The sequence below is a fragment of the Myxine glutinosa genome, chromosome 6 (genome assembly GCF_964187855.1).
Source record: "Myxine glutinosa chromosome 6, kmMyxGlut1.1, whole genome shotgun sequence".
Classification (NCBI taxonomy): Eukaryota; Metazoa; Chordata; class Myxini; order Myxiniformes; family Myxinidae; genus Myxine; species Myxine glutinosa.
The window spans coordinates 38067997-38094148 of NC_136266.1; positions in this window are offsets into that span (position 1 = coordinate 38067997).

Consider the following 26152-nt stretch of genomic DNA (forward strand, 5'->3'; position numbering starts at 1 on the left):
AAATCATGTCCAATCAATTGAATTTATCACAGGTGGACTCCAATCAAGGTGTAGAAACATCTCAAAGACGATCAAGAGAAATAGGAGGCACCTGAGCTAAATTTCAAGTGTCATAGCAAAGGGTATGAATACTTATGTCAATGTGATATTTCAGTTTTTTTCTTTTTAATAAATTTGCAAAACTTTCTAAAATCCTGTTTTCTCTTTGTCATTATGGGGTATTGAGTGTAGATTGATGAGGGGAAAAATGAATTTAAACGATTTCAGCATAAGGCTGCAACATAACAAATTGTGAAAAAAGTGAAGGGGTCTGAATACTTTCTGAATGCACTGTATAACTATCAGTAATATTTGATTTATATAAGCGTTACAATCGAATACGTTACTTTAGTTATTTGGGCCTGTTGTTTGTGTCCTTTAAAACATCCTTTAAACATTAAGTTTCCTATTTGGATTGATTTTCAATTTTGTTTGACTGCTGGGCAGGCAAAGTAAAAGTATTATCTCACTCCTCTCTGCAGATGCGCGATCGGGAGGCATCGGGCTGTTAAACGGCAGGTTTGTTTTCCGATTCATGTTCCGATTCGTGTTCACAATATAACGTTCAATTTAAATAAGTTGTACCTCAATAATACCTTGATCAGACAGACCGACATGACCCAATTACTTAACCCCACTTTTTGCTTCACATGCACGGAGTAACTAGAAAAAGCACCCGTCCCCAATGATGGGAAAAGTTTAAGTTAATCTATCAATTTCAATTATTTCATGGATTTAAAAAAAGGTTAAATGTGTTGCACTAAAAAAAAATCCCTCGAAGACCCTTAGACTGCTTTCTACTCTTTAGACATTCACACATCTTAATACCCTATAGACCTCTGACCTTTGAACCCTTTTTAGACATTTTAAGACCCTTTAGTTCCCTTCAGACAATTCCGACCCTTTAGACATCAATTACACCCTTTGTACCACTTTGGCCTTTTAAGACCCTTTAGATACTTCAGTCCATTTCAACCCTTGAGACCTTTCGACCATTTCATCTTGACACATTTACAACTAGACCATTTCGACTTTTCATTTACAATTAATGACCTTTCATTTAGTAGACCCTTCCATTTATTTGGCACACAGAATGAACCACCTTTAGAGGCCATTTTTCCCTGCATAGCAGGGGTTAGCCTTTTTCAGGCACCGTGGTCCCCTTTTTGAAGCAATGTTTTATGGCCGGATGCCCTTCCTGCCACCAACCCAGTGAACTGGTACTCATTTTGCCAACATCGGAAGGATGACAGGTTGAGTCAACCCCCCTGGTGTTAATTCAGCGATCGACAGTGATTCGAACCCAGGATCCTAGGATCCCAAGCCAGCACCATAACCGCTAAGCCAACACCAGGCTTATTTGGCACACAGAATACACCACAAAAAACAAGTCCTGGCGAGGGTCTGCAATTTCAGATTGCTCTTTCTTTATCCTTCTGTTATATTCCGATCTTGATGTTGGGCTTCTGGTGTTGAGCCGTGGTCACTTCTGAGAGGCCGGCTGCCACAGCATCCATGTCTACAGATCTGGGAAAAAGTAGTCATTGCTCTGTACTTGGAGCACGTTTTTCAACGCAGGAAAGTCTCAAGCCCTCACTCTGTCACTCCATCATTTCTGGCTGACAAACACCCAGGTTACTATTCTGGCCAACCCCTAAAAGGTAAAATCCCTGGGAGCTCCTCAGGGATCACTATCTGTCACAACCTGTCTTTAGTGAACCAGATTTCCAAACGGACTTTTACTCAGGCTGGTCATCGCTTTGGTAGTCTGGGCTGGTGCACCCTTTTCCACATCTTGCTCCGTTAGAGGCAGAATACTCCATGACGTTTCCTATTATTGGCATTTCCTGGGAGCAAGTCCCAGAGTCTGATTCTCAACCTCTCCCCATGACAATCCCCCTACTTTGCCAAAAAATTATGCTAAATTATCTGTTACCTCGTTACACATTTAAACAAGACCGAAAGTCTAACAGCAGCTTAGCCAGGCTTGTTTGATACTTTAGTTGAAGAGGATAGTATGACCAGGGTGGGGATACGAGTTAGCAAATAATGTAAGTATTAAATTCTTTTTGCATTGAGACACTGATTTATTCTATATGTTTTGAGTTAACAATCAACCAACCATACATCGCTTCAATCCAGCAACTTTGCAGTCACGACAAAACAGATTGCAGCGTGACGATTATATTTACTATATTATTGTCTTAACGTCATTATTATTACTAGCAACGGTACCCGTCCTACGGGCGGGGCTTCAATTGGGAGGCCCAAATGAAAAGGCAAAATATCAGAAATTGAAGCTTTTTTATTTTAAACGATTTATATAAACATCCGTTAAATCATATCACACGCAAATCATCAAAATCTTCACAGTATTTGTAGAATTTCAATAAAAGCCACATCACTGTTCATATCGGCAAATATTATTCCATCGTGTTTGGAAAAACTGAAAAATTGGAAATTGGGGAAAAATTGGAAAAACAATATAGCCTATTTTACTCCAGGGGGTCCCAGGATTACCCACCCAAAATTTCGTTGCGATCGGTTCAGCCGTTTTTGCGGTACCTGGGAACAGACGGACGGACATTTGGTGAATTATAGTAAGATTATTACCAAAACGATATTACTCTATTAAGAAACCTGGGATAACTTGTCTGAAGAGTCCTGAAGGTGAGCCATGAAGGCATGAAACCTAAGGCCTATACGTACTTTGTCGTTGGAAAACCCATAACACCAATGTTTTCGATATTTAATGGTCATTTTAACAATTGCTGGGTTTGTGTTTCACACTGAATGAAATATGTAAATGTACAGTATGGTGATTGTGATATATGACAGGTTCGACGATATGTTCGGCCTGATAGGCATAGAAATCAAAATGGCGGTGTGTGGAGTCAGCCATCATCATCCCTGTCATGTGACCAGATCATAAGCTGTGATTGGTGTACGTTTGTGAGGGACATACATACAGACAGACAAACACTATTCTAGACAGCTTTGCCCTATTGGCTATGCCAATAGAAAAGCGTTAAATAGCTATGCAAATGCAAATGATTGACAATCTGTAGGACTGCTACTTTCATGTGTGCAGATGGCATAACACCTCTAAACATATGATTTATACTCTTCTCCAATAAAAGCAGTTACAATCTGAATAAAAATCGTTTTCTCATGTTGGTAATAAAACATATTATACACATTGCCACAACTTCGTGGAACTGGCCAAAACGGCAACTGTCTGAGGCAACGTCAGACTTCACCACTTCAATACTGTCACAATAACCGAAGGTATCTTGGCTTCATCTATCCGAATTGGCAAGCAAGTGTATTCCAAAAGTAAAATCCCAAAATCCGCTGCAGAATGACACCACACAAAGCAATTCAGATCTGGCTATTCTTTTTTTTGCCTCACCACGTTCTACTCTACAGTACTTCCCATTTATAGACCCTCGGAGAGGTAATTTTCACAAAGGTAATTCCCTCTGCAGACTGCCGCTCATACATGTTTGATTCTACATACAGAAGTAACCAGAAGTCTCTCTCCTCCTGCTGATGTTTCTTCACAGGTTAAATAGCAATTTCAACATTACAACCTGTTATCCTTTCACACAAGTCAACTTTTATAATAAACATCTCACCTTCACCACCATTACAGTCATATATCATACAAGGACGATGTTTTGTACCGAATCTTAGGTGTACGAGCATTAACCTCACATTGTACCAATACACTGCCTAACAGACACGGAAATAATTTGCTACAGGTACATGTGGATTTTGCATAACAAATAGTTTACAAGTTTTTATACTGCCTTATTGTATGATTAAAGTATATTTTTAACACAAACTATTTTTTTTATCATACATAACTGATGGAAGGAATGTGATCATTAACCCAAGTTTAATTCCCACAAAAGAACAAATAATCTCTGGCATGTGAACAGTGCAATCAATGCACATTTGATGATGATAAAATGAAGCAATGAACACTATCGGTTGAGCCATAGATAACAGTGCAGAATGTAGTTTTAAAATATCAAAAACAAATTGTGTTACCTGTTCTCCACTGGGTACTGTGTCAATGACATTTCCTGTACACCACGGGCCTGCGGCATTGTCTGCAACCTCAGAGCACCACTCTGGTTTGGAGCCGTCCCCATGCTCACATTTAATCTGTGCCTGCCCGTTAGTTTCTGGATCAGGCCCGAGAGACCTTGCTTCTTTTTCCCTTACAACATTGTGCCATTCACTTGGTGATTTCCCTGGAGTTTGGGAGAGACCTCTGTTTTGAGAATCGGAGGCCAAACTGCAGGCACCACCATTTTTGAGAGATGCAATACCAAGCTTCATGTCAGTGTCCAAAATCCGTACGGGGCTCCTCTCCGCTGATGTCCCAACAGTGACAGCAGCAGCAGCCGGAGATGGCTCTTTCGCAATGGAGACAGTGGACAAATTGACATCATTACCACCCATTGCTTCTACCAATGGCTTTATATGACTGCTACCAGTCAGAAACATTGTCGGAGAGGCAATCTGAAAGGAGCCACCAGTACCTGGTGCAAAGAGCTTCGGCAAGATTGGAATATAGCATGGTTTTCCTTCAGGATCTGCATGTGGACTTGTGACACCATCGGACTTCGGAACTTTCGGCTTTTGTTGTGCTTGCTGCTGCTGCAAATAACATTGCTTATTCAACTGCTGTTTCTGCAGTTGTCGCGACTGTTGAGAAGCATTTCGCCTCTTGATGTCTGCTGTGAGTACCGGACTTGTTGACGAAAACAACTGCCTAATAGAGTTCACCTGTAAGAAACGATTGCAGATGAAAATATGCTTCATCACCTAGTTGACGAAGCAGCATTTTGAAAAAATACATATGTTTATCTGATGCAAGAGCTGATAAAAGATGGGTCACCAGGCAACATTCTGGTCCTGCCATTCATACATATTTGACTTTGAGGACGACAACCACAAACCTCCATCTCCATTTTTGTTGGCGGGAAGGGAAGTGATGTTAAATAATACTAAATATTCCAGCACAAAGAGCAAAATACTTACAGCATTGTCCTTTTTGACAATGTCAAGTTGGGGCAGAAATGGAATGTGAACATGAGATTTCTTTTTCAGTCCACCGTAGCAGTACGTGCTTGGAAGTCAAGGAAATTGCAAGATTATGTTTGTCCATTGTTAAAACATCAGTGTTTACCTGAATCGTTGCTGTTGAGTACAAGCCATTTATTGCACATTACAATCATTGCAGTGCACCTTGATTTGGACTTGTAAAGCCAAGGCCACCATTGGCATCTCCCAACACAAAACTGATGAAGCACAAGGCTTGCTGCTGGATAGTCTCAAACGGCTAATAACTCGTCCGATCATGGAACGCTTGCTCACTTCATTATCCACCCTTGCCTGCTTACAAACTGAATCAAACAACCCATTCCCTGTGCACAACAAAACAACTGTCCCCCACTTTAAATTTATTGCTGCCTTTGTCACAGCTGCAAAATCTGCAATCTGTCTAGTCCTGGTATTCTATTTCAAACCTCAAGGCCAACAATCCATAATGTCAATCCCAATATGTATTGATCAAGTATTCTTCTTCTTCTAACCAGCCAGCATACAATTTTATAACTTGTTTTTGTTCTTCCCCACAATAATATCTTGCTTGTTAACCTGCACAGAGGGCACAGTGCCCTGCACAAACAACAGACCCTTCATCGTTTCCTCTCACCCCAAGGACCACACACACAAGGATATAAAGACTGGCCTCTTGTCCCGAGCCTCCTCGATGTAATGCTTGGAAAAATGTACTTCATGAGTTTGCCAAAATCTGAAGCAGTCAGCATTCGGTATCCCTCGTTTTCACAATATAACCTATATGGAATAAAGAGAAACAATTTAGCAGCAAAGCCAATGTAAAGTCTCCAGACCATCTGAAAACAAGTATTAATGGCAATGGTATGGTATTTTCCAATTCATTCAAGCTGATATTCCATGTAAATTTAAAAGTACTTTGGACATTCAAAAAATTCCCTTAAAAACAAGATTATATTTTGCAACTTGCTTTATGGCCCTTTTATGAATAATAAGGTCAATAAAAAGGAGAACTACAGGGTTCATGGAACGCCTTACCCCGTGCAGTCTTTAGAAAAAGGACAAGGGAAAGTTCTTTTCAACTCTTTGCGTTTCCGAACACAATCTGTATTTCCTACAAGCCACAATTTTGTCTGCATCTCATTATACCCCAACACTGAGAGCACAAACAACAACAACAACAACATGCATTTTAAGGCCATTTTCCCTGCTAGAGCGGGGGTTAGCCTCGCGGTCCCCATGACAATCTTCTCCATTTTGCCCTATTTTCTGCATCTCTCCTTGTTAACCCCTTTGCCCGCATTTCTTCCTCCACCATCTTTAGCCAAGTCTTTCTCGGTCTTCCCCGTCCTCTGCTTCCTTCTACATTCATTTCCACCACTCTTCTCAACCAGTCACTTTCATCCTTCCTCAACACATGACCAAACCATCTCAACCTGTTCCTCTTCACAGCATCAATCACAGGCTCTATTCCCATCATCTTTCGCAATTCATCATTTGTCTTCCTCTCTCTCAACGATACTCCGCACATCCGTCGAACCATTCGCATTTCCACCCTTTCCAACCTTCGTTGCTGCTCTACGTTCATTACCCATGTCTCGCTCCCATAAATCATAACACTTCTCACACATGCAGCATACACCTTTCCCTTCAGCTTCAACGACACTCCCCTCATCATCAGCACGCCACTCAGTTCCCGAAACTCTTCCATGCACATCTCACTCGAGCAACCGTTGTCGAGTCTGATCCACCTTCTCCATTCAGCATGTCTCCGCGGTAGCAAAATGAGAGCAGAGAACTGAGAGCACGAGCAGCAAATTTTGATTGGTCGAGATCGCACAAAATGGTGTAATATTTTGTTTAAGTCCTGCTAAACTGAGGGTTTTTGGAAGTGCAAACAATGTGATTTGTGTTCTACTGAAGTATATAATTCAATTGAAATAAAATACGTTTTAAAGACTGTAGGGAAAAAAACTTTTTTCGGAAGTCTGCCGCTGTTGATGCACCGTCTTTTACACCACCCTATCTAACATGCTACATTAATTATTTGTGTCTGTTATTTGTGTCCTTTATTACGTCCATAAAACAGTAAGTTTTCTGCTTGGAATGATTTTCAATTCTATTTAACTGACAGACAAAAAAATCTTCCTAATCTGTGAGCATGTGCGATCGGGCCAAGATTCCAAAGAATTTGCCAAATTAAGGTGCCCTGTAGAACTTTTGATAGGGTGATAGGATGCCAAATCTGTGTGGTACACCAAATAATGCTGCCCTGTAGAATGCCGATTCTTTATGAAGGTCTTTGTCCTGCAGAAAAGTTTTACTAAAAAAATAAATAAATAAAGAAGATCCACTACAAGCAGCACTCGCCGAGTAAACGCACCCACCACTATTTTTTGTATTGTATGCGCACACACTCTGAGTTAATCAGCGCGGTTTACTCCACCTTTGTTTTGCAGCAGGATGAGCCTCCTCCATCTATGCCATGTAGGAGTTGGAGCAGAGTTGGAGCGACGGTAATTATTACTTTTATTGATGTTTGTACATATTTTTTATGTATTTGTTCATACTTACTGAATTTATTATAATAATAAATGATTTTTACTTATAAAATAAAATGTTTACCATCTGTATTATTATTAGCGGTATTGCCGATACTCCCATTGAATCCCTCATACATCACTCTTGCATAAGAAATAACGCTCGGGAATGCATCTCCATATAAACAATGGTATAATGACCCCTTCTAGTGCATTTTCTATTAGCGCCGTCTTTCCCTATGATTTTCCCTATTGAGCACTATGCTAAGTATTACTGTAGTTCTTCAATCATAGATGGATATCCATAGACAGACAGACAGACAGACAGAGTGCACCTATTACTTAACCCCACTTTGCGCTTTGTACATCGGGTAATGAAGTTATCTCGTTGCAAGATTATGTTTTCAGCAAGCCATTGACCAAATATCATCATGTACTTTAATGATGCAATAAATATCTGATTTTGAGATAAAAATTATCATACATTAGAGGATCCAACGTGCATCAGGTTTAAACAAAATAAAGACCCAGATTTTGCTTGCCAAGGGTTTGGTGTGAGATTATTTGGGTGATGGAGATCCACTGTCATTCCACCTTCCACTGCATAAGCACTGTGTAAAATCAGCAAATGGCACTAGTAGGCAAATAGCTACTCTCTGGCAGAGTTGTGGAAAGAGGAGTTGGAATTGCCAAGTCTAGTTATATGGGATCACTTGATTTGTAGCACCAAGTGGTGTGGGTTGTGGGTGTGGAAGGTAGCTACTGTATAAAAACCACCTTTAGAGGCCATTTTTCCCCGCAAGCGGGGGTTGGCCTTTTTCGGGAACCGTGGTTGTTGTTGTTTTTTGGTCCCCTTTTTGAAGCAATGTTTTACGGCCGGATGCCCTTCCTGACGCCAACCCTTTTTGCCGCCTTTAACGACAAACAGGGAATTACCAGTGAACTGGTACTCAATTAGCCGACCTCGGAAGGATGACAGGCTGAGTCAACCCCCCTGGCGTTAATTCAGCGATCGACCGGGATTCGAACCCAGGATCCTAGGATCCTAAGCCGGCACCCTAGCCGCTAGCCCAACACCAGGGATACTACTGTATGTTACAAGTAAATAGTTTGAATAGCGAGTTTGCATTTATGGGTTGACTGACTTAACAGACACATCTGAGGTTGTGGATCCACTTATGTGGGCTCAGGGTTGAGGTTGTGAACCAACCGTTTGGAGTCATTCTGGGCTGTAAGGGTTGAAACCTCCATGAAGAACCAAGCCCAACTGATGATCAAAAGAATCTTAAAATCTATCAATTGCTCACAAGTTAATAAGGCTCTTACTTCAGGTAAAAAACTATTTTTAGAAATTGCATCATAACATATAATCAACATGCAGATATTAGGCAGGCCGGGTGGACGGAACTAGCATTTTCTGATCTGTCCTTGTATGCCTTATTTAGTTAATGGCAAGTTGGGTTCTACGAGTAAGCTGGAAGAAGTGAAGTTTTGAGTTTTTTTTTTTTAAGTTGGTGTGGTGGTGAAAAGTTTTCGATGTTAAAAAACTCAGTCAGTTCCAGATGCTATCAGCAATCAATCAGCAGAAAAGGGGGAAATAAATGTTAAAATTTGGGTCGAAACAAAGCAGAAATTTGCAAAATGGCTGAAATCTGGAAATCTGACGTAGAGATTTCCATATACACTACAATCAGTGAGTGCATAAAATAAATCACCAGAGTGTTCTTCGCTTTAGATGTATTCATGTCATGCTTCATAATGGCATGGACCAATAAACTTCTTGATGAAGTCATTTGATCTTTAGAATCAAAAGTTTTACTGATCATAAAGCAAAAGAGCAGCACAGCCAGGTAGAGCTTTTATTCCAGTACAACTATTTGATTATGGAAAAATGGATTACTTACTGGTATTCATTGTAGACTTGCCGCTTAGGGAGAGCGGTCTCATCACATTCCTCCAAATGGGCATGGATCCATTCAAAAGCATGTGTTTGACCAACACCATTGGATAGCAGAGGGCCTGCATCACTGTGCCAAACATAAAACAGGAAACCAACACAAAGGGTTATTTTTCTTTTTTTTGATCAAAATAAATTCAAAAGGATCCCAAAATAACATCAAATATTAATTGATCACCTGAACCATAGTCCATGGCGATCACAAGACACTCTGTGAAGTCCTACAGTAATTAATTCAGGTCAGATGCTTTAGGAAGTTGCACCCTCAATGCGGAAAAAGGGGGAAGGGGTGTAATGCAAACGATCAATACGTTGTGATAAAATCGTAAACCGTTTACTATTCCCATCTGAGATGTCGCTCATGATTCTCTAATCCAAGATTATAATTGCCTTTACTTCGATCTATCCATTGTCCAATGGAATTGCAATTCATGTAAAATACATTGAAGTCTCCGAATGACTTCGGTCTGCTTGCGATTTACATGCAAGCTTTTCCATAATCCTCAGATCACTGTATTAAAATAAGAAGAAAACAAAACAAAACAGTACCACATACTTTATATAATTTGTAAAATTGAAATAATTAAAATATTCAAGAATATTTAAAAAAGAGAAAGATAAACAGGCAAACATTTGCAGCATTGGTAGCAATGAAGGGCATACACATGAACACCTTTTGGAAGAACAGTTGCCATGATAATCAAAAGTAAAATCCCAGTAACAAAATAAAAGCAAAGAAAACAAGTACAGATACATTCAAAGTACACAGCCCCCATGCCAAATAAATAAATAAATAACATCCTCCAGCGCGACATTGCCGGGGCACCTATGGCAGCACATAGAGACGCTATTGGGAGGGAGAGATGTACAATAATTGATTGATTAATTGCATAATTAAAATCAATAATTATAATCATTATAATGATCGTAAAAGAATTAGTTTCTTAATCAATTGGCTAATAGAATACCTAAACCACCAGTGTTTCATCCGAAGCTGCAACATTTCTAAAATTAATGAAATAATTGATTAATCTAAAATTAAATAATTGATTAATTGATTAATTAATAAATCAAAATATCAATTACAGCCAAATCACTTGGTCGCTGTCATGTCCAAATATTAGCTTCCTAGCTCAAAAGGTGCCTGAGATATTGCCCAGATGAGAAAGAAAATAAATGTGATTAACAATTAAAATTAATAAATAATAATCGTAAAATAATTAATATCTTATAATCAATTGGCTAATATCATACCTAAACCACCACTGTTTCATCCGAATCTGCAACTTTTTGAAAATTAATTAAACTCAGTAATTAATCGAATAGTTAAATAATTAATCGATGAATTAATTAAACAATTAATCCATAAATCAACGAGAGGTTCCAGGGAACCTGAACTCAACTGGTCTATATCAATATGGTTAGAATATGCATAATAGAACCACAAACGATATAGTTTATATGTGCGTTTATATGTTTATATGTGCGTTTATATGTTTATATGTGCGTTTATATGTATGCTTTCAAATATCTTTAAGTGGCAAAAGGCACAAGTTTCATCAAATTTAATCAGTATTTATGACTTTTAGAGCTTGGACGTCGTCCAAACTGATGTTTATGGGTCAAGTCATGTCATAAGTCACGACGAGGTCATTTTTCGGACATCGTCAAAACCTGTAATATATGTGTTGAGGTTTGTTACATACTGTCTACACACCAAGATTCAGCCTTCTAGCTACATTAGGAAGTACCAGATTGACAAAAATTTATTTTTCAATATGGCTGCCCTGCCGCGCCCATTTTTTGGGCGTGCAACGCCAAAATGCAATCCCAAACTAGTTTATTTCTTAAAGATGCTGCGTAACAAATTTCATCAAATATAATCAATATTTGTGACTTTTAGAGTGTAGACGTCGAATTGTTTACAGAAGACAGACAGACAGACAGACAGACGACGGACACTGGGTGTCGACAAAAACTCAGCTGGACATAGTCCATAATTATTTATTAATCACATATTTTCCTTCTCTCCTGACAAGGTGGAGGAGTTTTTGTCAAACCTCGACTCTGATTCTGCAACTGGACCAGACGGCATCAGCCCACGGGTCCTAAAATCCTGCTCTGCCACTCTATCTCACCCTCTCTCTGTTCTTTTCACCCTCTCTTTTGCTCAAGGTCATCTGCCAGCATCCTGGAAATCAGCAAACATTACCGCTTTACACAAAAAAGGTGCAAACACAGATCCTTGCAACTACAGACCAATCAGCCTGCTCCCAATTATCAGCAAAGTCATGGAATCCATCATTGCTTCGGATGTGAAATCTTTCCTCTTCTCCAATGGCTTGATCTCTGATCATCAATTTGGTTTCAGATCAGGTCACTCTACTCTGGACATGCTGCTTATGCTGTCTCAACAATGGATGGAGGTCCTCAATGCCAAACATGAAATCAGAGCTGTCTCCCTTGACATATCACGTGCCTTCGATACGGTTTGGCACCCAGCTCTGCTCACCAAACTCTCCTCCTATGGTATCCATGGAAATCTCCATGCATGGCTTGCGGACTTCCTCTCTGGTCGTAGTCAACGTGTGGCCCTGAATGAATTTCTCTCATCTCCCTTTCCTGTTCAGGCTGGAGTTCCCCAAGGCAGTGTTCTGGGCCCTGTGCTTTTTCTGGTCTTTATCAATGATCTCTCTGACTCTCTGGAAAATCCTCTCTATCTCTTTGCTGATGACTCCACTCTCTGCCGATCCATTCCTCATCCCTCAGATCGGCAGTCTGCAGCCTCCTCACTCTCTGAAGACCTGGACAAAATCACAGACTGGTCAAACAAGTGGAACATGTCTTTCAATCCTGACAAATCTCACACTCTTACTATTCTTTCCGAAAAGATCGACTGGACAACCCTCCCATCTACTTTCTCAACAATCCTCTCGAAGAAGTTCTGTCGCTCAAGCTTTTGGGTCTCACTATCTGCCATGATCTTTTTTGGGAAAACCACATTTCCAAGCTGGCCTCCAAAGCCAGTCGCCGACTGGGCATCGTCCGTCGTGCGAAGTCCTTCCTAGGCACACCTGAGCTCCTCACCACATACAAGGCTTTCATCCGCAGCTCAATGGAATACTGTTCTCCCCTATGGGCCGGTGCTCCTGCCTCACACCTAGCTCGGCTTCACGCTGTTGAAACCAAAGCTTTCAGAATCATTGGAATCTCCCGCGATGAAGATATCTCTGAGGGCCTTTCACTCACTCACCGCAGGCAGGTAGGTGGTCTTTCTGTCTTCTACCGACTCCTCTCCGGCCTTGCTCCCCCAGCTCTCTCTGTGCTCTGTCCCCAAAATATTCCTACAGGTCGCACAAGATCTGCCAGCAACCCTCTGATGGTTAAACTCCCGAAATCTCGGCTCTCTGCTCACCTTCACTCTTTCATTCCTCTTTTCTCCTGCCTCTGGAACAAACTCCCACTACTCCCTCCAGGTCTTTAAAACAGCTGTTCACCACCATCTCTTATCTTCCCCCATCCAAAACCTTGATCTTTTCTACCCCCGCTAATTCACCCCAGATCCACCTTGTTTGAAATTCCAACTTCTTTCCTGGAAGTCCTGGCAGTGTCCATATGTTTTATACCTCTCCCACCCCCCCCCCTTCCCATGCCTCCCCCCCCCCAAAGCCCTCGATGTCTCTCGGTCCCTGCTCTCAAATGTTGTGTTTGTGTCCTTCCCCCTCTCTCCCCATCTTGTCTACCGCTCCCGATGTTATATGTTTTATGTGTCGGTTTGTATTTCTGTGTGATTAATGTTAGCTTTTTCACGAGCCTCGATCTTGTATACAAAAACAAACAAAACAAAAAAAATCCAGTTGAGTTAAAAATACCATTTACAGCCAAATCACTTGGTCACTGTCGTGTCCAAATATCAGCTTCCTAGCTCAAAGGATGGCATAGATATCGCCCGGACAAACAAACAAACAAAAAAGAAAGAAACCGGAGTGAAAGTGAAACCGGAGTGAAAACCGAGTACTCCCTTTCAGCGCGCGTAATCGTCGGGCCCCCTTCGGTGCCCGGCGATGTTGTCATGCAGTGCCTGGAGATTGAATAGGAAAGGAGCGGTGTACAATTATCAAAACATTTAATTTCACTCATTTTAAGTGGAGGTTCAAATTAAAGCACCCAACACTAAACTTCGCAGCGAAGCCGAAATGATTTTGGCTCTTGCCATATATAAGCAGCAAGGTTGGTTGACGAAAGTGATGTTAACTGACTTCCAGGCAGATGGAAGATTACCTTGGGAAAATAATAACGTGAATAGAGCATTACATTTGTGAAGTACATGTTGTCTTCTGACTAAATTAGTCAGCGAAGCGACAGGTAAAAATGTCGCATAGTGGACATTCTGCGATAATCAGTCAAGATTGCATACCACTGTGGGAATATGTATAACCGAGACTAAACTGAGAATCACTGCATTGACTCACTCTTCAATGGTATTGTTGAGGCCAGCAGGCAGCTGCAAATAAAGGAAGAGTTTCTCAACATCAGTAAACGTCTGCACTTCTTCCTGCAAAAAGAAGCAACAAAAGACAATCTATTAAACACCCGAATCAACTGCATTTAATCCCAAACATTACAGCTCATTTTTCCACGGCATCATATTAGAGGAACATTTGTTACAAATATCTTACCAGTATTCCGGCGATTTTCTCTCGTGTGTATTTGCTGTGGATGATATATGGGTGGAGTTTATGAAAAGTCAAAAAAAAGAATAGACATTTTACAAAACATCTTGAATATACCAGCCTGTCCATGAGGAAATCATTATTATGTTTCTAAATATTTTTCATTAAAAGCATCAATTGGACAACACTCTCGCTCAATTGGAAGTAAAAAGTTTTCTTTTTCTTTTTAAAACTTTGTTCCATGAAACTCTTTCAACAAGTTAATAAATCCCAATACTTTGAAGGACGAGCAATCCTTGCAGAATCTGAAATCATACCATGCATACAAGTCTGGTTCATGAAATCAGAATAACGTGGTGAGAACCAGCGTGAGCTTAACAAATAGATTATTTATAAATGATCAAGCACTCAAGTTTTCTTCAGCATCTTACATCGAGAGGACGAGCGAACATATTCTTGGGAAATGTTTGTAAAAATCAAAGATATCTCCTTTCAACAAAGATGAATGGTCATTGAACACAAGGCAACAGTTTCAAAATATTAGAATATCAATTTATTCGTTACACAAAATTAGAATAAATGAGTCTTCCTGACTAAGAAACAGGAGAAATAATTTAAATACTTGGTTGGTCCTCCTTTAGCTTCGATCACAGTCTTTATGCACCAGGGCATTGATGCAACGAGCCGGTTGCATTATTCTACCGTGATGGATTCACAGCACTGCATCATTTTATCCTCCTGAAGCGTTTGGGGGTTGAGCGCATTCCAATTGCGTTTGACAATGTACCATGTATGCTCTATTGGGTTTAGGTCGGGTGAGTTTGCAGGCCAAGATAAAACCACAATGTCACGTGCAGCAAGCCATGCCGTTGTAGACTGTGGGCTATGCGTCACCAAATAACACTTCAGCAGTTGGGATCATGAAACACTCCAGCATGTCTTGATACACAGCCGCATTAACTATCTGAATCAGCAGACAGAGAGGTCCCACACCCGTGGCACTCATGCCAGCACATACCACCTGGCTTTGCGGAAAGTTGACCCTTCACTGTAGGCAGGTAGGGTGATACATCCTTTTAGGATGACGCCATACTTGGGGTCCCTCGTCACTAAAGAACAAACAACATTTTGATTTTTTTTTAGATGGCGGTAGTTTGTAGACCTGGGTGCTTCGGCACCATTGTCGTTCCACCTGCGCGCAAGGTTTTTGGTAGACTGTAACTGGTTCTTCTTTGCAATATCGGCCAACTTCCTGTCATATCTTGACGTGGTGATCCATTTCAGTCCAGACTTATTTCTGCATGATGCAACAATATGTCCGGTGCAAAAGTCTTTAAAGATGCGGGATACTGGTGATTGCAAACAGCCGATTTGTCTGGTGATACCTGACTGCGACTTTCCATCATTGGTGAGTGTTTTGACTGCCGCTTTCCTTGTTTCAGAGGTATCGGGTTTCCTACCCATGGCTAGAAACATTCACACAGCAGAAGTACTCATGTATTAAACTTTACAATCCTTATAATGAGAATTTAATTCAATTTAGATGGGTATCTCAACATGAAACGTCATCTATATAAATAAAACACAGTGTGTGTGTGTGTGTGTGTGTGTATGTTACCAATAGACTCCTAAACGGAGAGGCTCACGTGCTTGATATTTGGCATAGACATGGCCATTGAGCCTGGGAAGGACATGGCCTACCTAAAAATATTTGACGAGGTCCATATTTTTTATTCATATTTACCTCAGCGCATTTCAGCAAGGAACATTATACATGGAATCTCAGCCGGTGCCAGAGCAGCTCGCTGATTCGCTCAGAGCGATCACGTGATGTTCCATCCTCGCTGCCAGACCACTGAACGGAAAATATATAGAATGACCATTGCCATTCACACCACATAGGTGGAGATGCAGCTACCGGGTGCCATCTTGGTTGGCACTCGATGCTGGGCGATGGTGATTTCCGTCACGCGTTTGCACGTAATTCAGAGCGAAAAGCGATTGCGTTTTTTCACCTTTTGTGCGATCGTGTTTTGTGTCGATATTGTGCGATATGAATTAAATGTCTTTGCAACAGCTGTGAAACATCTTTCCACAACCCTTCCTTAACCGATTGAAGCAGTTTATTGCCGCACAAAATGGCATTTTAACAGTTGTCTGGCTTTTAAAATCTGGGACACGTTCAAAACAAACGAGATCCGCGAAGCGAGTTGGTCGAGTCGTGTTAACCAAGATGGCGACACGGCGGCTACACTGTTCACGGAGTATGAGCGTTCTATATATTTTCAATTCAGTGTGCCAGACTCACTCACGTACTTGATTTGTGGCACAGACATGGCCATTGGACCTTCACGGTGTAATTTGTGTGAGGCTTTTGTCCGAGTGAGCTTGAGTCAAGAGGGCGAATGTATGGGTTGGGAATGTACGGGTCTCCCTTCCCCCGCCCGGCAACGCCAGTACTGGAGGGCGTCACAGGATCGGTGAGTCTCCAAAATCCGCTTCGTGCTGTTGTTGCGAAGATGCAGGACGATGTCACGATTGTTGTGCTGCTCTCCTCCCATGAGAACTGCAACGTCATTGTTGACTGGCCCTCCCCTTCCTCCCCTCCTCTTCCCCCTCCCCCGCCCCTTCCCCCCTCCGTCCCCCCTTCCCCCTCCCTTCCACCCTACCCCCTCCCCTTCCCTTCCCCCTTTTCCCCCTCCCCCTCCCCCCTCTCTTCCCCTCCCCCCCTCTCCTACCCTCCCCCCATTCCCCCCCCTCCCCCGCCCGGCTTGCCGGGTACTTCTGCTCGTCTATTTAGTCTATTCTTAGTCTGTCTATTTAGTCTTAGTAAATTAGAATTAGTTGATTCTAATTTTTTGACAGTAAATTGCTTATCCTAGTATTTTGACATGGGTATCCAATATACAACTGTCCACTAATTTATAGAAAAATTAACTTTTCAGCATCTTTTTACATTTTCCAAGATAATATTGTTAAATTTTTCTTTAGATGTCAGATGTCAAAGAAAATTTGAGTGTATAATAGTTTATAATTGATTTATTAAATGGAAAAGATTGTCATGGGGACCGCAAGGCTAACCCCCGCTCTTGCAGGGAAAATGGCCTTAAAATGCCTGTTGTATTAAGCTCACGCCAAGTTATCGCCATGTTATTCATATTTTATGAGCCAGCCATGTATATAATTTAAGAAGTCTCTGGGTGTCTGTTTGTTTTCTATGCACTCCAGAACCACTTGAGAAATTGGGTTGAATACTGCTGGTAGCACATGGAGTGCAACAACAACAACAACAACAACAGGCATTTTAAGGCTATTTCCCCTGCAAGAGTGGGGGTTAGCCTTGCGGTCCCCATGACAATCTTCTCCATTTTGCCCTATTTTCTGCATCTCCCCTTGTTAACCCCCTTGCCCGCATTTCTTCTTCGACCATCTTTAGCCAAGTCTTTCTCGATCTTCCCCGTCCTCTACTTCCTTCAACATTCATTGCATCACTCTTCTCAACCAGTCACTTTCATCCTTCCTCAACACATGACGAAACCATCTCAAACTGTTTCTCTTCACAGCATCCATCACAGGCTCTATTCCCAACATCTTTCACAATTCATCATTTGTCTTCCTCTTTCTCAACGATACTCCACACATCCACCGAACCATTCGCATTTCCACCCTTTCCAGCCTTCGTTGCTGCTCTACATTCATTACCCATGTCTCGCTCCCATAAATCATAACACTTCTCACATATGCAGCATGCACCTTTCCCTTCAGCTTCAACGACACCCCTCCTCGTCAGCACGCCACTCAGTTCCCGAAACTTTTTCCATGCACATCTCACTCCAGCAACCTTTGCCGAGTCTGATCCACCTTCTCCATTCAGCATGTCTCCTAGGTAACAAAATGTTTTCACACCTTCCAGCTTCACGCCGTCTCCAAGATCCAACTCAACATTTCCTCCATCTGCAGCTCCCTCTGTGCACACATTACTCTTGAATGTAGCTGCCACACTGGTTAATGACCCTCTCAAACCACTACATTTTTGATGAACCCACTCAGCGCACATTGTACATTGAATTGAATTCACTCCGACACCCTTCCTGCACACAGCACACGGCCATTTCCCAGTTCTTTCCACCTCACCACATGCTTTACCACTTGCCATCACCTTCGTTTTTTCTGATATTCACCTCCAGACCTTTTGTCTCCATACATTCCTTCCACTTGTTCATCTTTTCCTTCAGTCCATCCATACTTTCTGCAATCAACACCAGATCATCTGCATACAACAACTCCCATGGTAAACCCTCCTTTACATTCCGAGCCAGCACCTCCATCACAGCTACAAATAGTAGTGGACTTAGTATCGACCCCTGATGCACTCCCACCTTCACCTCAAAATCACCACTGTTCCCGTCCTTCGTCCTTACAGCTGTGCGCGCTCTTTTGTACATTGCCATCACTACTCTGATCAACCAATCCTCCACTCCTAACTTCCTCAATGCCCATGCCACTACTTCACGTGGAACCCTATCGAATGCTTTCTCCAGATCAACAAACCCAAGAAACAACTTCTTCCTCTTCTCCATGTACTTGTCCTGCAACTGCCTCACAATAAAAAGCGCGTCTGTCGTTCCTCTTCCTGGCATAAATCCAAACTGCATTTCGTCAATCTTCACTTTCTTCCTTATCCTCCTCTCCAACACCCTTTCCAATACCTTCATTCCATGCTCCAATAACTTTATCGCTCGATACGAGCCACAGTCCAGAGGGTCACCTTTCCCCTTGTATAGAGGGATGAGGGTACTCAGTTTCCAATCCACTGGAATGTGGCCTACTTTCACCACAAGATTGCAGATCTCTGTCATTCTCTTCACACCCCAATTTCCCGCTGCCGTCAACATATCTCCCACAACTCCCGTCGGCCCTCCCGCTTTTCTATTCTTCATTGCTTTTATCACTTCCTCAACTTCCTTCTCGGTTATCTTTTCTGCCGGTCCTAAAACTGGGTTACTCTCGATGTTGCCATCCCATTCATTCTCTGCATTCAACAGTATTTCCATATATCTCTTCCATCTTCCTTTAATTCCATCTGGGTCCACAACGATTTGTCCCACTTCATCCTTCAAGCAACTCACCCCCATCACATCAAACCTCTCTTTCGCTATCTGCTTTGCAATCCTGAATACCGCTCTCTGACCCTCTTCCAAATCCAAGCGTTCTCCGAACATTTTCCTACATGCCTCCTGCGCCTTTGCGACCTCTTTCTTTGCAGCCTTTTTGGCTGCCTTATAACTTTCATGCCCTGCCTTTTCTGCCCCCATACCCTTCGCCTTCTGCCACTCCTTGAACTTCTTCCTCTTCTCATCAATCTTCTTTCCAACTTCATCATCCCACCACCATGTTTCCGAGTGCCTCGGTGGTCCTTTTGTCCATCCACATACTTCACCAACGGCTCCCAACAGTCTATCTTTCATTGACATCCAACCACTTTCAAGCTGAACCACATCATCCTCTACCATACTCAGCCTCTCTTTTAATGCCTCCGTCACTGTCACCTCTTTCAACCTCCACACCTTCATTCTCGCTTGGTACTTCACCCGCCGAGCTCTCATCGCACCTTTCAACCCTTATGTCGCAGACAACCAAGTGGTGCTGTGACGCAGCCTCCTCCCCCGGGATCACCTTTGTGTCCTGGAGATGCCCCCTATCTCGCCTACGCACCAGCAGGTAGTCAACGGTTGTCGTCGACCCACCTGACGTGTATGTAACAAGCTTATTATCCTCTTCCTGGAACTGAGTATTACAAATCAACAAATCAGCTCCATCAGCAAACTCCAAAATCCTTTCACCTTCTCCATTTCTCACACCATATCCATAACCCCCACGAACTCCCTCAAAACCGTCCATACTCCCTCCCACATGTCCATTTACGTCTCCTCCTACCACAACAACTTCTTCATCTTTCACGTTTTCCATCAGCTTCTTTATCGCACACCAGAACTTGTCCTTCTCTTCATCGCTCCGACCAACCTGTGGAGCATATCCCGAGATGATGTTCACCAAGAGCTTAGCACATGGAGTGCATGGGATATTAAGTGTTGGTTGGGGTGGTGGTGGGTGACCCCTATCCTCTCCACATAAGTGTGTATTGTATAGTGCCGCCTGGCAGGAGTGAGTATTCCAAGTACACTAATTCCTAAAATACACTAAATCCGGGGTAGTCAACTTGTCGGTATTTCCGTGGGATTCAACTCGTCCGTATTTCTGGGGGAGTCAACCCATCCGTATTTCTGGGTGTCAACCCGTCCGTATTTCTGGGGTAGTCAACTTGTCGGTATTTCCGTGGGAGTCAACCCGTCCGTATTTCTGGGGGAGTCAACCCGTCCGTATTTCTGGGGGAGTCAACCCGGCCGTATTTCTGGGGGAGTCAACCCGTCCGTATTTCTGGGGGAGTCAACCCGTCCGTATTTCTGGGGGAGTCAACCCGTCTGTATTTCTGGGGGAGTCAACCCGTCCGTATTTCTGGGGGAGTCAACCCGTCCGTATTTCTGGGGGAGTCAACCCGTCCGTATTTCTGGGGGAGTCAACCCGTCCGTATTTCTGGGGGAGTCAACCCGTCCGTATTTCTGGGGGAGTCAACCCGTCCGTATTTCTGGGGGAGTCAACCCGTCCGTATTCCTGGGGGAGTCAACCCGCCCGTATTTCTGGGGGAGTCAACCCGTCCGTATTTCTGGGGGAGTCAACCCATCCGTATTTCTGGGGGAGTCAACCCATCCGTATTTCTGGGAGAGTCAAGCCGTCCGTATTTCTGGGGGAGTCAACCCGTCCGTATTTCTTGGGGAAGTCAACCCGTCCGTATTTCTGGGGGAGTCAACCCGTCCGTATTTCTGGGGGAGTCAACCCGTCCGTATTTCTGGGGGAGTCAACCCGTCCGTATTTCTGGGGGAGTCAACCCGTCCGTATTTCTGGGGGAGTCAACCCGTCTGTATTTCTGGGGGAGTCAACCCGTCCGTATTTCTGGGGGAGTCAACCCGTCCGTATTTCTGGGGGAGTCAACCCGTCCGTATTTCTGGGGGAGTCAACCCGTCCGTATTTCTGGGGGAGTCAACCCGTCCGTATTTCTGGGGGAGTCAACCAGTCCGTATTTCTGGGGGAGTCAACCCGTCCGTATTTCTCAGGGAGTCAACCCGTCCGTATTTCTGGGGAAGTCAACCCGTCTGTATTTCTGGGGGAGTCAACCCGTCCGTATTTCTGGGGGAGTCAACCCGTCCGTATTTCTGGGGGAGTCAACCCGTCCGTATTTCTGGGGGAGTCAACCCGTCCGTATTTCTGGGGGAGTCAACCCGTCTGTATTTCTGGGGGAGTCAACCCGTCCGTATTTCTGGGGGAGTCAACCCGTCCGTATTTCTGGGGGAGTCAACCCGTCCGTATTTCTGGGGGAGTCAACCCGTCCGTATTTCTGGGGGAGTCAACCCGTCCGTATTTCTGGGGGAGTCAACCAGTCCGTATTTCTGGGGGAGTCAACCCGTCCGTATTTCTCAGGGAGTCAACCCGTCCGTATTTCTGGGGAAGTCAACCCGTCTGTATTTCTGGGGGAGTCAACCCGTCCGTATTTCTGGGGGAGTCAACCCGTCCGTATTTCTGGGGGAGTCAACCCGTCCGTATTTCTGGGGGAGTCAACCCGTCCGTATTTCTGGGGGAGTCAACCCGTCCGTATTTCTGGGGGAGTCAACCAGTCCGTATTTCTGGGGGAGTCAACCCGTCCGTATTTCTCAGGGAGTCAACCCGTCCGTATTTCTGGGGAAGTCAACCCGTCTGTATTTCTGGGGGAGTCAACCCGTCCGTATTTCTGGGGGAGTCAACCCGTCCGTATTTCTGGGGGAGTCAACCCGTCCGTATTTCTGGGGGAGTCAACCCGTCCGTATTTTTGGGGGAGTCAACCCGTCCGTATTTCTGGGGGAGTCAACCCGTCCGTATTTCTGGGGGAGTCAAGCCGTCCGTATTTCTGGGGGAGTCAACCCATCCGTATTTCTGGGGGAGTCAACCCATCCGTATTTCTGGGGGAGTCAACCCGTCCGTATTTCTGGGGGAGTCAAACCGTCCGTATTTCTGGGGGAGTCGACCCGTCCGTATTTCTGGGGGAGTTGACCCGTCCGTATTTCTGGGGGAGTCGACCCGTCCGTATTTCTGGGGGAGTCGACCCGTCCGTATTTCTGGGGGAGTCGACACGTCCATATTTCTGGGGGTCCACCCGTCCGTATTTCTGGGGGAGTCAACCCGTCCGTATTTCTGGGGGAGTCAACCCGTCCGTATTTCTGGGGAGTCAACCCGTCCGTATTTCTGGGGGAGTCAACCCGTCCGTATTTCTGGGGGAGTCAACCCATCCGTATTTCTGGGGGGGTCAACCCGTCCGTATTTCTGGGGGAGTCAACCCGTCCGTATTTCTGGGGGAGTCAACCTATCCGTATTTCTGGGGGAGTCAACCCGTCCGCATTTCTGGGATGTATTTCAACTTGGCCGTATTTCCGGAGGAAGCAACCTGGCTGTATTTCCATGGGGTATTTATGTTATGGGATTATGGATTCTGGCAGATCGTGGAAAAAGCAAAGGGAAATCAAAGGAAGGTGTATCTCTGTTTTATAATTACAAGCAGGTGCACCCAGCGTTGCCCAGTGTTATTCTACTTGTCCTTTTGGCATCTTGAATGAATAAATTGTTTTGTTTTTTTATTTTCTGGATTTTATATTTTGTTGAAATTTTAATGTAAATGTTAAAATGTAAATACATTTTACATTGTTTATGTATACATTTTGTTTTAATGGAGAAGATTGTCATGGGGCCCGCAAGGCTAACCCCCGCTCTAGCAGGGAAAATGGCCTTAAAATGCCTGTTGTTGTTGTTGTTGTTTTTTTCCTTTTCTGTGGGGGCCTAAAACACTTTGCTCCACCCACTAAGGAATGGGGAATCATTTAATATTACTTTTGACATAGTTACAAAGGCTTAGGCACTATAGAGCAATTTTATAAAAATCCAACTTTTCCTATCCAAATTTTAAAAAAAAATTGTTTTGTCTGAAACACTCCCCAGTACTCATTGATGAACCTCTTTAAGATGTATAAAGATCCATTGGGTAATCTCTGAGAAAAATGGCGACACAAACACACATTGCTCTTTTAGTATAGATCGCAAAGCTTCTAATTGTGTGGATCATAGATTTAGGTGAATTATGTTGAGAGAAATGGGGATGCCAGAGCACCTGATATGTCCGAGAAGAATCCTGTGCACTAATCAAGAATCTACACGAAGAAGAGAGTATGGAGAACCATAATGGCTTGGAATTGGAAAAGGAGTTATACAGGGGTACATTCTCTCCCCTTACTTGTTCAATCTGTTTAGTAAGTACATTATGAGGAAATCAAACTTGGATGACAGAGGCTGGAGTCAGGATTAAAATTAGACGCATCAACAACCTAAGCCTTAGGTATGCTGATGATACCACTCTGTTGGCAGAAAGTAAAGAGGACTTGATGAAACTGCTGCAGACAGTGAAGAAGGAAAGTGAAAAGGCTTGTCTTTACTTAAACCTAAAAAAAGACTAAAATCTTGTCAACTGAGAAGATCGACGTGTTCAGATTGGGAGATGATCATGTGGAAATAGTGTAAAGTTTCATCTTCATGGGTTCTATGATTGAAGATAGTGGAGAATGTGGAGGATTAATGGACGGTTAGCACTGGGGAGAATAGCAACGTCAGGGTTAACAAAGATATGAAAAGACTAAGATGTAAAAAAAAACAAAGCAAGAGGAGGCTGGTGAATACTCTGCTTTTCCCAGTTCTAATGTATGGATGATTGGGTGTGAGTCATAGACAGTGAAAAAGAAAGAAAGGAAGAAGATTGAGTTTTGAATGTGGTTTTGAAGACTAATGTTAAAAATCCCATGGACTCAACGAACAACAAAGAAATCATTGATTGAAGAAATTAGACCACCATATACTTTAGAAACACTGATGCTAAAACAGAAACGGAACTCTCGAGAAGTCAACCATGCTGGGTATGCTTGAGGGAAGAAGAGGAGGTGTGCTGGATCGATGGTGTAAAGGCTGAAATCAAGCAGTCTCTGCTCAGGCCTCAGGAAGTATTGCAGGATGGGGATGCTTCGAGAAATCTGATCACAAATGTCACCTGAAATCGGACACGACTTGATGGAACAAGATAAGATAATTATTGGGTAATTAACCCATACACAATTCTGGGGGAATTAACCTGTCTGCACCACCCACCATAAGGGCAACTTCTTTGCTAGCAGTAAAAATTCAGTCAAAACAACAGCACAAAGGATATTCTTAAGCAGTTGTAAAGCCTATCCAAAGATATAATTTGTTTCCTCCTGTGTAATGAATAATGGTGAACTTCCGTCACGACATAATTCCTCATTCAGTTATGCACAGAAATATCTCAACAAAATAAATGCAAGATTTATTCGAGAATGGTGTTAACATTAAATAAAACGCAATAATTATCTGTACTTCCAGAATTTTCAGAAATGTGCTTCACATTTTACATGAGAGAGCAGTTTTATTTCCTCCGCCACCAAAGGTGGATGGAGGTTTTGTTTTCACTCCTGTCTGTCTGTTTGCGAACAAGATATCTCAAAAAGTTGCGGACAGATTCTTACGAAATTTGGCAGAGATGTAGCGTACGTGCCAAGGACGAAATGATTAGATTTTGGTGAAGATCTGGATTCGGATCCGGCTACTATAATTTTAAAAAGTGATTCTTCAACATTGGGAGATAGGGCCAAAAACGATACAAAGCAGGATATCTCAAAAAGTTGTAGATGGATTTGGACGAAACGTGTTGGACATGTTGTGTGTGTGACAAAGAAGAATCGATTCAATTTTGGTGAAGATCCAGATCCGGATCCAGCTGGTGGAATTTTTAAAGCGTTTCTTCACCATTGAGTGATATGGCCAACCAGGCAGAGGTATGCTCTCTACTGAGTGCCGTTCTAGTTATCTATGTACCATTATAATTAGCTAGCATTGAAGTGCCTTTGAAGTTAGGTCCAAGTATTCCAAACAGAATCCTTTGTTTGCCACCTTATGCACTTGCATGCAAAACACGAGCAGTGCCGACTTCACGCAAGGAAGTCATTTGTTCACGAATTCCCATCAAGAGCACACGGAAAGCACATTACCACTCAAAATATATATAATCGAGGGTCTTTCATTACTGGGAACCGTAAGGAGGGTGTTTAGTGAGGTCAGCAACACACACACACACACACACACACACACACACACACACACACACACACACACACACACACACAATAAGAGAATGCTCAAAGTGACAGAGGAGGTGCCATTGTACGTGGATGATATATAAAACTCTTTGCACCAAACAACTAAAAATTGGTAGAACAACTGAAATTAGTAAATCGTTATTTCGATGACATTCAAATGGAATTTGGCTTCGATAAGTGTGCCAAGTGCACATTCATAGAAGGTAAACCAATCAAAACGGACAACGTAAAAATCGACCTCGATGCAACAATACAGGATCTAGAAAAAGAAACAACATACAAATACCTTGGAATAGAAGATGGCCACCAAAAATGCCACAAATAAATGTGCAAAACAATTACTAAGGAATACCTATGGAGAACGAGGCTGATCCTGATAACATACCTCACCTAAGAAACACAATCAAAGCCATAAACCAACTTGCAGTACCAGTGTTGCAATACAGCTGCAGAATAATAAACTGCCCTCAAACGGAAATCAACAAACTAGATATCAAAACAAGGAAACTCCTCACTATCCGCAAAAATCAATGCATCCCAAGAATGTAC